At 36.1% G+C, this 12,489-nt stretch overlaps 1 long non-coding RNA gene and 1 pseudogene across 1 annotated transcript in view; both read left to right on the top strand.

Annotated features, from left to right (window-relative positions):
- The window catches only part of LOC132683813 (uncharacterized), a 203,755-nt gene extending 194,334 nt beyond the window's left edge, over positions 1-9,421 (top strand). Inside the window, exons 6-7 of the long non-coding RNA XR_014138147.1 lie at positions 7,022-7,119; positions 9,266-9,421. This is a non-coding gene — a long non-coding RNA (uncharacterized LOC132683813). The remainder of the gene's footprint in view (positions 1-7,021; positions 7,120-9,265) is intronic.
- A 170-nt stretch (positions 9,422-9,591) lies between these two features.
- On the top strand, positions 9,592-10,739 carry LOC132684335 (microtubule-associated protein RP/EB family member 1 pseudogene; annotated as a pseudogene).
- The last annotated feature ends 1,750 nt before the right edge of the window (positions 10,740-12,489 follow it).

The following is a 12,489-nucleotide window of genomic DNA, read 5'->3' as shown; positions in this document are numbered from 1 at the left end:
GAAATAATTGAAGTTTTAAGTTTTATTTATTTTTAACTTTAGTCTCTGATACTATAGAGAAAAGAGTTGTTTTTTTTTTAATTTTTTTTAACATTTATTTATTTTTGAGAGACAGAGTGAGAGAGAGCATGAGTGGGAGAGGGGCAGAGGGGGAGGGGGGGGGGACACAGAATCTGAAGCATGCTCCAGGCTCCAAGCTGTCAGCACAGAGCCCAGTGTGGGGCCCGAACCCACAGACCACGAGATCACGACCTAAGTTGAAATCAGATGCCTAAACTGACTGAGCCACCCAGGGGCCCTGAGAAAAAAATTTTGAATATAACACTATCTTATCTATGGTTTGTTTCTGGTGTGGATCCAATAATTTCTCTATTATTAGTTTATACAAATATAATGAAAATTTGAGGTATAAATAAATGTTACTTACATAAATTTTATTGTTCTACATGTAGCTACTAATTTGTTTAACATAGTATTTTGGCATAATGTTCAAATAACTATTATGGAATCAGAGAGACAAAACAGTCACGTGTTGACTTACCAAAAAAGGTTGCAAATTTTGTCACAGTTATATTCAACCTAAAATTGAAATTCTTTTAACAATGTCACCCTGCTGTTCCTCATTCAAAGTTTCTGGTTACCCAATTTGTATAGACAAATTTCTATAGAAATCAAACAAGGAAACCAAATAAAAAAACAAATTTCTCATATGTTGTGTAATTTTAAGGGACAGAATTCCAACTTTCAAATCACAGTCAAAAATTTGATTTTAAAATACTAAGTTGAACATAATTTATGAAACTATGTTTGTGTATGAGTTGTTGCTTTGAAGGTTAGATGCATAATTAAAAAGGAACAGCAGAGATGAACTCCTTCCTCATTATTTCTGGCAGTAGAGTAATTTTTGATGACACATTTAAGATATTTTTGTTAAGAATTCTATTTAGTCTAAGGTAGTCTAGTTTGATCATCTTTCTGAACATGAGGGAATGTGAAGTACATAGTCTCATTCAATTTGGTATTAATTTCAAAGAATTCAAGTTTAAGTAAAGAGTGGTATGTTTAATCTAAAGTAGTAGTAAGATACATTATGAAACCCTTAAGCTTTTCTCAAATCAGTTTCTGTTAGAAGTAAGTCCTAATGTCCTTAAGCATCCATTAAATATAATAAATTAACTGCTTTCCTGTGCATCTATAATGTTACTTGTTATGTTCTGTCTTGAAAAAATTGATAAAATAATCAAATCATTTTCTGTATTTGGTAGCATTGTAAAAGTCTTCAAGAATCACTCCATATTACCTATAGGATAAAATCCAACCTTCTTAAAATGACACGTAAAAGCCTCATTGACCTGGCCTTGGACACCTGGTCCAGATCTGTCACCAGCCCCTCACTCTAGCCTCCAAGGAATTGCTTATAGTTCTCCCCCAACACAGTGAAGCTTCTCACTTGTACTATTGAAATGTTTGTTTTTGTCAGTTCCATTTAACAGCTTAATATGTACTCATCTCTTCCAAGTAACCATCAGGGATCTTCTTCTCCAAGAGGAGGCTAGCTTATTGCCTGTCTGTCTTTCTTGTTAAGACTTGTCCAGAAAATACCAGTGAGCTCCACCATACTTTTTATTGTCTTATGCTTTCCAAGAGCTGGAGAATTTGTATATGACAGTGTGCTTCCACCTATACTTCATCCCTATCTACTATGGTGAGGATCTTAGTCATTTGGGAAGCTACACCTTGCCAAAAGTTAGCACTCTGCCAGGGGTTGTCACCATCCTATTTACCACTAACAGTGTAGTCCTTGTTGACATCTGACCAAGTGACACAATTCCTAAAGCTCATTCTGAAGGCTGCCCTCTAACACCACCTCTCATTACAACTCTCTTACTTTGTAATCCTTTTACCCCTCAACCAAAGCAAAAAGGATGGTGAAACAGACAAATTTAGGTTATTAATTTGGGAGGCAGTCTTAGGAAGCACAGTGAGTGAGTAGAGTAGTGAGACAATGAAAGTAAAGAATGTGTCATCATTTTACCATGTGGAAAACAGGGCTGCAGTTAATAATGGGGGCACTCTAAGAATCTCTAGAGGACACACGTCACAATGTTCCACAGAAAACAGGACTACCAGTACCATCCCTTATTGGTTGAGGGTTTCTGCAGGTGTTGGTGTGCTAATTCCCCGTTTCCACTTCAGGTCTACAGTGGTAGGTGGAGTAAACTCCCAAAGTGCTAGAAAGTCTTGAGATAAAGGATTTCACATGAAGCTATCAGCCTCATTTGGATACTTATGATCGTAGCTCTAACTGAATTTAGATGGGTTGAGCTGATATAAGGCATAGAATTTGCAGTGTCTGCTGTATTGTCTCATGACTTCTTTGCATAATGTCACATATTTATAACTATCTGTATTTATATTTTCCATGCTAGACTGAGAAATTTGAGAGAAAATTATGCATGACAGCCCCTGGCACATGTTGTTCAGTGTGATAACTGTCAACAAATTCTATTGATTCAATTTTCCAACTAGTTCTTGAGTTTGCCTTCCAAACTCTCCCCAGAACTCTACACATTTCCCTGTTTTTTCCCCACCTAAGTGCCAGAGTACCTTCATAACTGAATTTTCTATTGCTTCTCTTACTTTCCCTTTTTCCATCTTTCTGATTGCTGCAGTGGTGAACTCCCTAAAGATTCCACTGTTTAAACTTCTTAAAATATCATGCAAGATCCTCACATTGTATAAGAGCTACCGTTTAGTAAGTGTCTTTGTATGAGACCAATTCAGAACACTTTGAAAAAGTCATTTTATAATTTTACCAACTGAAAAAAATATTCACAGGAAAATACCTGACTTTTGGGAAGAAAAAGTTACAAGGGCTGTTGTTCTTTGTAATATTTATATATAACATGGGCCACCCCAGCCTTCAGTAAAAATTGAATTTCTGTAGCATAAGTAGCTCATATTTCTCTGTTTCTAATCCCCATCTTTAGGACCTTACTTAACTGATGTGGCATCCTCCAAAATGTCCTCCAGTATTTCTGAGTATTCTTCAGGAGTGACCCATGTGAGTTTATGAAACTAATCTGTCAGCTCCCATGGGACACAACAGACTATAGATGTTACTGCTGAATTATAGTCCTCAAAGTGCCCACTAAATATGAGAATGTGGAAAAATCAGCATATTTCTTGTTTTGTTTTGTTTTATTGAAAAAAAATCACTATTTTATACCTGGGAATTTTATAGCACCTTTATCTGAAACTATAATTTTTTTTAAAAAGACTTTTATTTATTTATTTATTTATTTATTTATTTATTTGTTCATTTTTGAGAGAGAAAGTGAGAGTGAGCAGGGTAGGGGCAGAGAGAGGGAGATAGAGGATCTGAAGCGTGCTCTGCACTGACAGCAGAGACCCCGATGCAGGGCTTGAACTCAAGAACCATGAGATCATGACCTGAACTGAAGTCAGATGCTTAAACCAACTGAGCTACTCAGGTTGCCTTGAAAATAAAATCTTTTAAGCTTTTATTCATAGACCTCTCTCTTTTTTTCTCGAAAAAACATGTTAGTCCTTGAGGGGTTGAATTTGAACCACTGTGAAAGGCAGAGTTCTGCTTTTCTCAGAGACAACATTCCTTTTTCATGCTGAGGATGTTGTAACTCAGCCATGCCCTTCCATGTGCCTATCAAGAGGCTCTGCTTCGGTTGGTCCACCAGGTTACATGACATGGTCATATCTGCATCCCAGGAAACAATGTGCTTAAATTTCAATTGCATTTTCTGCTGAAAGTGTATGTTCTTTATAAATATTTTTAACACAATAAAACAAGAAAAATGATCAAAAGTATAATTCTTATATAATCTCATAATTTTTATTTTACCTTCCAATCCGTATTTGAATGTATACAAAATATAAATTACTTTTTTAAAACTAAAAGGCGTAGAAATTTTAAGAGTAAGTTGATTTAGGTCCCATATATTTAAAAGTCTTCTAAATGTATATATTGTTTTATAGTGTATAACATCATATATGAAAGAAACATTATTCTCTGCTGATGTGCACCCTGGGAAGGTCATGGATTTTTTAAAAGTAGAAGAGGCGAGGGTACATGACTGACTAAAGATCAATTCAGAAACATGTGTTCATTTTGAGAGGATTTAGAGTCATGGTTGAACAATGGCTTAACCTCTTCAATAAAAGCTGTTCACAGAAACCCACAAAGTCACATTTGCCACATTTCTGCCAGGAGTGGCATAGAATTTAGAGAGCTGGGATTTTGTCTTTTAGAAGTCAAGCTCTCCAGCACAGTTAATAGATTCTTTTTGAAATTTCCTCTTCCTACTGTGGAATAAAAAAAGATATCCTTCAAAGAGAAAACCTATAATGGTCCCTTGTCAGGAAGGTCATGGAGAGGATTTTTGCTTTATAATATATAACCCCAACACCCCTTGCTATCTTAAGGTTTTATGAATTAATGCTATTTTTTCCTCTCCATAGTTCATGTCTCTAACATGATTTATGATCAGTTTACCTCCATGTTTTCTATAGAAGTTGCTCCAGGTTACCTTCAATAAAAGAAAGGTCAGTTGATAAAAAATGAGGTTAAAATTACAATGAGATTTTTTAACACTAAACACTAAACCCACTGAGAGAAGAGAATATTACTGAAACTAGCCAGAAATATAACCATGTAACAGAAAATCTGCAAGATGGGTAATCCACAGTCAGGTGATTAAAGCATTACTAGACTGGACCTTGGAATTTGAGTAATAGAATTTAGTTTCTGTGAATGTTTTTATATGATTTTATGATTTTTCCCAGCAACATGTATGTGAGATACTGGAAAACTGATGTTATCAGGGTGATCCTGCTGATGAGATAGACTAAAAGAACTGAAGAACTCATCTGGAGTCTGTTAGATCTGTCAAATTCAAATTTCTATCAAATTATTAGGGACATTTCAATAATAATAGGAAATGTCCTCACAGATGGTGGTACTTAAAGGAATGAATACTGGATTTGGAGTAAGTAGTCTGGGTTCAGTCACTTTTTAAAATGCCTTTTACTTTAAGCAACTGATGTTACCTCCTCATCTGCAGGGTGAGGTTATTAATACCAGTTTTCTAGGGCCATTGTGAAGATTTCAGTAATAAATGTGAAAATGTCTGGTATATGGTAGGAAACTCAGTAAGCCTTAGGTAAGCCTGAAACTGTTTGCTAAAAATTAAGAAAAATATTATTGCTTTATCAAAAAGGACTTTTAACTCCTTCTTGACATGCTTGCTGTAACACAAGCATTAGGATATTTTGTCTCTTTAGAAAGAAATAATTTTTACTTACATGAAGTTTGCTCAGTAATACCTTAATCCATCTGTAAATCTTGTGATATTAGTAGCATTTCCACATCTCCTTCCTAACTTTTACCACAACCCTCTCCTAAGACTTGCACCCCATCTGATCCTGTTTCATTATTTCCTCAAGGTACATCCTGCATTTAATCATCTTGGAATTCATCCAAAATCTGGCCACTGTCAATATACCCTGATGATCACATATATGGAAACAAAAAGATGGTGATGGAGAAATGGGGTTTGAAACAAAGATAAGATTAGCCTTTCCCCAAGCTAACTTATGCATTTTGATTGTATTTTCAGGGGAACAGTACTATTCTCTAAAGGGGCAATTCTCTGTTGAAGAGGGCATATTTTGCAGAGTTGACGATTCTTCATGTGTACAGAAAGTACACATGTAGACTTTCATAAAAATAAATCATGCCCAATTTATAACTGAATTTCAAAGTCTTAAACATTTATTTTCAGTAGTTTGCATATGACATGTTTATTCCATTCTGTTTAGTAAACTAGTGAGACATAAATGGGTGTCTCAAGACTTTTCACTTCAAACTGAGAGAATTCAAATTCAAAGACAGGAATTAAATGTAGATTCTGGATGTTATTATTTGTGCTTCTTGGACAAACCACTTATACCTCTAGGTCTCAATTTCTGTCTTCTCAAAATGTTTAAAATATAGTTTACCAAACAAATATAAATATTGTTTAGAGAATAAAAAGGCCTAAGATTGGTATGTACTGGTCATATATTAGATTCCTTCAATAGACAGAAACGAATTGTTTCTTAATAATGATGTTTTTCACAACTATACTGAATTAAGGTTCATTAGCATGCCTTACAAAGTGGCATAATTTTGATAATATTAACAATAGTCATACCTAAATTTATTAGAGCTCTATTGTATACAAAATAATTGTATGTACATTATTTCATTTGATTCCCAAAGCTTATGAGGTTAATTAGTAAAATGAAAAATCATTACATAATTTTAGAAATGTGAAAGAACTGAAGTTCTTAAAATTATTTGATTTAAATCACAGACATAAAGTTAGGACAAGAACCCTGGCATTTTTGCCTTCAAATTTCAATATTTCTACCAAACTATGCTATATGTTGTATAATTTTTTAATTTGGGGGAAATAATTATTAGAAACTATGTTTCTCTCACTAAATAAAGATAGCAAAATGGTAAAATGTTTAAGTTTTGTGAAGTTTCTATTAGTCATCAATTACAAAGAAATAATGATAGAAGTAAGATAATCCTTCTCTTCTTACTATTATTCTATACTAACCCAGAAATGTTTTTATTTTTTATGCTTATTATTCATTTTTTGAGAGAGAGAGAGAGAGAGAGAGAGAGAAAGAATGAGGGAGGCACAAAGAGAGGAGAAAGAGGAAATCCCAAGCAGGCTCCACACTGTCAATGCAGAGCCTGATGTGGGACTTGAACCCATGCACCACAAGATCATGACCTGAGTTGAAATCAAGAGTTGGACGCTTAACCAACTGAGCCACACAGGTGCCCCCAGAAATATGTTTCCAGTTCTATATCCTGAAATAAATTTGTTACATAGACAACCTAAGAATTCTGGATTATTTTCTAATAAATAACAATTTTCATACATGAATTGGTATTTACTTTACAAGTCAACTTTTTATGTTCATATAGGAGATCAGACTGGTAACTGTGAATCAGAGCTCATGACCTGAAATGGGTAAGGTGATCCAAATTGAGATGTTTAAATCGCAAGACAGAACAATTGAAATGTGAGTGTATGTTGAATGCCTTTATCATATAAGATTCAACTCATATGTATCTAACTAACAAGATCTTGGTTCCCTTGTATTGTATTCTTTGACTGTATTCCATGTAATGTAATAAAATGGAAAGAAAAACGGCTGCTTTACACACTTTAAAATAAAAGTAGATCTTAGAGACAAAGCCAAATATTAAAATTTTTCTGAATTTCCTTGTCCTCAGGAGAAGTTATTATAAAATCTGAATGGCATACCTATTTTGTATTTTGTAAATCTTCTTCATACGTAGGATATTTTACATCTTTGCAGCTATTATTGGAACCCCAAATTGAATCTCTATTAACAGTTCAATCACTATACCACCTGACAGTGGCCACGGGAGTTCTTGTGAGAGAACTATTTCGAGAGAAATAGCATTATACATGCAGATTTATATATACATACATAACATGTAATAGACCTATTCATATTGATGCACTGTCATTTGTGCTGGATAATCACTATGATTCTATTTCACTTAAAGTTATGTTAGTAACAAAAATTAATTAAAAGTTATGAAAACAGACTTGTTTGAATGATATTTGAATTATATTTATTGCTTTATATCAGTTCCAAGTAGATGTACTTGACTTGGGAACAAGTATATAGACTTGGGACCATCTCAACACAAATAGAGCAAATAAGTGAGAATTATTTCCTGAAACAACGCATTGTAAGAAGCTTCACCCCTCTTGTTATACAAAATAATTTCTTACATTTCTTACTATGTATGATTTCTTACAAAAGTGTATTAATTTACTCTATCTTTGCTCTAGTATAGTTGCAGTAGTTCCCATTAAAAAGGAATTTTACCATTAGAATATCCTTTTGTCTTCTAAAAAAAAATACAGATGTTAAGTCATTAGTATTGAACAATAACAGTAGCTTCTTACAACCACAAGATGGAAGGTAATGGTGTTCCCAGCACCGTCAGGAATATTGCTCTCTGTGATAGGTAGAATTGCAAGATATCCTCTAAGATTCCCATTCTGATATGGACACATTATATGATCCCTTCTCCTTGAGTGTGGTGAGAACCTGGGATATGTTTATAGAGACTCAGAAGGAGAAGAGAAAGAATGTGGTGACAAAATTTTGAAGATGGAATGGCTGAAAATTTCCAAAACTGCTGAAGAAAATAAACCATATGTTAAAGAAAACCTAAGACTCCAAAGTAGGATTTTAACAAAATTAATCTATGTAGTAACACAACAGACTAAAATTGCAAGAAGAGCAAAGACAAAAGAAATTTTAACATGCCCCAGAGAAAAACAACATGATACCTTCAAAGGAACAACAATAAAACTTAAGTCTATTTTCTCAACAACAATGATAAAAGCTAGAAGACAAATTATATTTTTAAAGTGCTGAAATAAAATAACTGTCAATCTAGGAGTTTAAAGATTGAGAAAAAATTCTTTTGTAATGAAAATGAGAAAAGCCATTTACAGACACACAAAACTTGAAAGAATTTACCATAATAGAAATGAAGTAAAGGAAACACTAAATATTGCTTTTTTAAACAGTGAGAGAATAGAAGCTTGGAGATACAGACAGAAATTAAGGCTATAAATATATTGGTGAATCCAAATATTAATTCTATCAAAATAGTAATAATAGTAAAGTGTTGATAAGTTTAAATTCATAATTAATATGCATAAGAACAGTGTGTTGGGAAGGGTGAAGAGAGTTAAAATGCCTGAAGTTTCTTGTTCTGTCTGGAATAAAGCACAAAACTTGTGGTTAACTTAGACCAAAATAAGTCAAGATTCATATTTTCATCTCTGCAATAACCAGTAAAACAATGGTAAACAAGTTTAAAAGTTCTATGTTGTTTACTCTGTGTTTGTCATGTTCTAGATAGGTGAATTGCCTTTCTTTGTCCTGTTCTTTATTCCAGGAGGCTGACGTTACGTGGACATTCTTGTCCTTTGACCCTTGTTAGCTTCGGCTAACTGGCATTGGCATGAAATATAAGGTTAAGAGAATAAAGATTGGGTATATCCCCCAATTCTATCTTTATGGCAGTTATTACATCCTACTAAAGGTACACACTAGAGAGCTGTATTCAGTGACTCCAGGCTCCATTGTCTCCTTTTCCTTTTTTACCCTTTAGCCTACTGGAAGACAGGGGGCCCCACAGAAAATAGATGTGCTCTAGGGGCAATGAACCAGTCCTCCACTACACTAGACACTGACTGCAGGTACAAGAGTGAGCCCAGCTGAGAACATCTGCGCCTGGCACAGACCAGCAGTACAATGATCTGAGTCCAAGGCAAGTTGTTAACCCACAGAATGACCAGTTAATAAACTTCGGATCTCTAAAGCCATTCACTTTTAGGTACGTTGGTGCATGATGGGTGTGGGGGAATGCATGTGAAGTCATCAAGGCTGGTGGCAGGCAGGATCGGTTGGTTTGAAGGAGAGGAAACAAAGACTGAACCCAAGCTGGGCACAGGTGATGGCTGCAGTACCGCTGAGAGCCAAAGACAACAGTGAAGGTATTCCCAATGTCAGTCACCAGTGACAACCTGAGTCCACATGACAGACTGGACTGGATCAGGGAGTCTCTCTCTGCAGGTGAATCTGACGAAGATTAAACAGTTGCCCTCAGGGGCTGCCTATTGTCAGTTTATGGATGGCCTGTTCCCTGGCTCCATGGCCTTGAAGAAGGTGAAATTCCAGGCTAAGCTGAGTACATCCAGAAGTTCAAGACACTACAAGCAGGTCTTAAAAGAATGGGTGTTGACAAAATAATTCCTGTGGACAAATTAGTGAAAGGAAAGTTTCAGGACAATTTTGAATTTGTTCAGTGGTTCAAGAAGGTTTTTTTGGCCTTCGTTGTTTTGTTTTTTGTTTTTTGTTTATTTATTTATTTTGATAGAGAGAGAGAATAAAAGAGAGAGATTTCAAGGTGGGGGAGGAGCTGAGAGAGAGGGGGAGATAAAGAATCCCAAGCAGGCTGGACATGGGACTCAGTCCCATGAACTGTGATTGTGACCTGAGCCGAGATCAAAAGTCAGAGGCTTAACCGTCTGGGCCACCCAGGCACCTCTCAAGAAGTTTTATGATGCAAGCTGTGATGGAAAACACTATGACCCTGTAACTGCCAGATAAGGAAGAAGAACTTCAGCGGCTTCCTCCCCTGTTGTTCCAGCTCTGAGCAAACCCAGGAAACCTCTCAGCTCTAGCAGTGCAGCTCCGCTGAGGCCCATTGCAACACTCAGAACTACCACAGCCCCTAAGGCTGGTTGGGGCGCGGTATGAAAGGATCCTGATGCAGGCAACAGGGATGGCAAGCAGTTGAATTGATGCAGCAGGTCAGTGTATTGAAACTTATCATTGAAAACTTGGAGAAAGAGAGAGACTTTTGCTTTGGAAAGCTAAGGAACATTGAATTGAGTTGCCTGGAGGTTGAGGGGGAAAACAACCCTGTATTGCAGAGGATCATGTACATTCTCTATGCCACATTTGAAGGCTTTGTGGTACCCGATGAAGGGGGCCCACGGAAGAACAAGAAGAGTATTAGCAGCCTGGACCAGCAGAGGAGCATTCAAAGTCTTCACTCTAGGTCACATACTTCACTGTAAAATACTCCGTTTTATTATTCTTAGAAGACTCACTGTTTGTTTTTTTTCATAAGCAAAAATTACCTCTTTTTAAAGGGCACTTCATTTTCAATGAGTTTAAGTTAGGAGTTGTAGCAGAGCAGTATTAACATCCAATTGGTTCATCCAGGAAACAAAGAGGCTGGCCATGGGGCTCTCCATGTGGACCCTGGTAATACTGATTGCTGGAGAAGGTGTTTTTATGTAACACACTGAGGTTGAGACCTTGGTAGAGAAATATAAAGACTGGCTTGAATTCGAAGCTAATGTGAAATCTTGGCAGAGAACGTTTTAATAAATAAATGACTTCAGAGTATTTAAAATATGCTTCCATATTTCAAAATATAAAATATAACACCACAGGAGATTTTATATGGTTGACATTGTGTCTGGGAAGGAAGGGCCAGACCTCTGGATCTTTGGAATCTGCTGTTCATAGGCCTTGCAGGGCTGTTTGAAGCTGCAAAGGCCTAGACCTTAGCCCAGAAGGAAAGCTGAAATAGTGGCTCTGTAAAGCCATTTGGTGTCCTTACCAATCATACTGCTGCTTTAAGAAGCAAGAGGCATTGTTGCCCGAATGAATAGAGGGCATATTTCAGCCCTGAGATCTGAGTTGGAGAGCTTCAATTTCAGTGGACATTTCTCTGATGATTTTTCCAGTTATCCCTGAAATTTCTATGTATTGTGCTTTTTGGGAAATGAGGTGTGTCCACATTTTAAAGACTGGGCACATCAGCTACTTTTGGAGACTTGCTCACATCTCTTGGATTTGAATAGGGCTGTGTCCCATTTTTCTGTCTTTTAAGTCTACATTTAATATGTTTCTCTTCCCTGTTTCCCTTGCCTATCGGGGATTCCTCTTTGGCTCCTTAAAGTTTGCCACTTAGAGTGTAAGTTCATCAGGCAGATGGTCACATTGAAAGTTCTTTCTGGACCTCTGGCAAAGACAGTGACCAGTGAAGCCACAGCTACCTTGGGACCTGCAAAGCTGGGTATTCTCGGTATCTGCTGTCCACAGCCATCCACTGTTACTGGAATACTTAGCCAGTGCACTAATGTCTCTGGAGATAAATTCATTAGTGTGTTACTAAGTGTTCATTTTCTTCTGTAGAAAATATAGTACTGTGTCTGAATTGCTTATTAATATTTAAACTATTCCATTTCTTAACAATTCCTCATTTGCTTTGCCCCTAGCCTATTCAGTTCCTTTGTTTGGCAGAATTCTGCAAAATGTGTGTCACCCACTACTGATATTGTTCAGCCCCCGATGTATTTGTATTGATTTCTTTCTGGTGGTAGATTCTCCTAACAAGTGTGTAGAAAGCAGGTATTTTATGATAAAATTGTTGTGTAGTGTGTGCTCTGATAGAATTCACAGATTCGGTGATTGACAATGCCAAAAAAATGCAAGTAACTAGCCATTGTTCAAATAACAGTGGTGCTGTTTCTCTTTTGTGGCCTTTTAGACTTTTGTTGCCCTAAAATTCCATTTTATTGGAAACTCATTTTCCACCTGGTCTTTCTTGACAGGGTTTCTTTTCCCACTTTAAGCAGTTTCTAAATAAAATTCTGTATTTCAAGAGAGAAAAAAAGCCACTCACTTCTAGAGACCTTTATTATGAAACTAAAGCTAACTGAGAGAGTTATTAATAATACTCATAAATGCATTTAGAATCCTTGTGACAGTAGCAAAAGTGAAGAAAATCTAATAGATTTTAGGAAGCCAAAGGTC

Source organism: Panthera onca, chromosome C2 (assembly GCF_046562875.1).
Source record: "Panthera onca isolate mPanOnc1 chromosome C2, mPanOnc1 haplotype 2, whole genome shotgun sequence".
Lineage (NCBI taxonomy): Eukaryota > Metazoa > Chordata > Mammalia > Carnivora > Felidae > Panthera > Panthera onca.
This window is presented reverse-complemented; position numbering and strand designations above follow the sequence as displayed.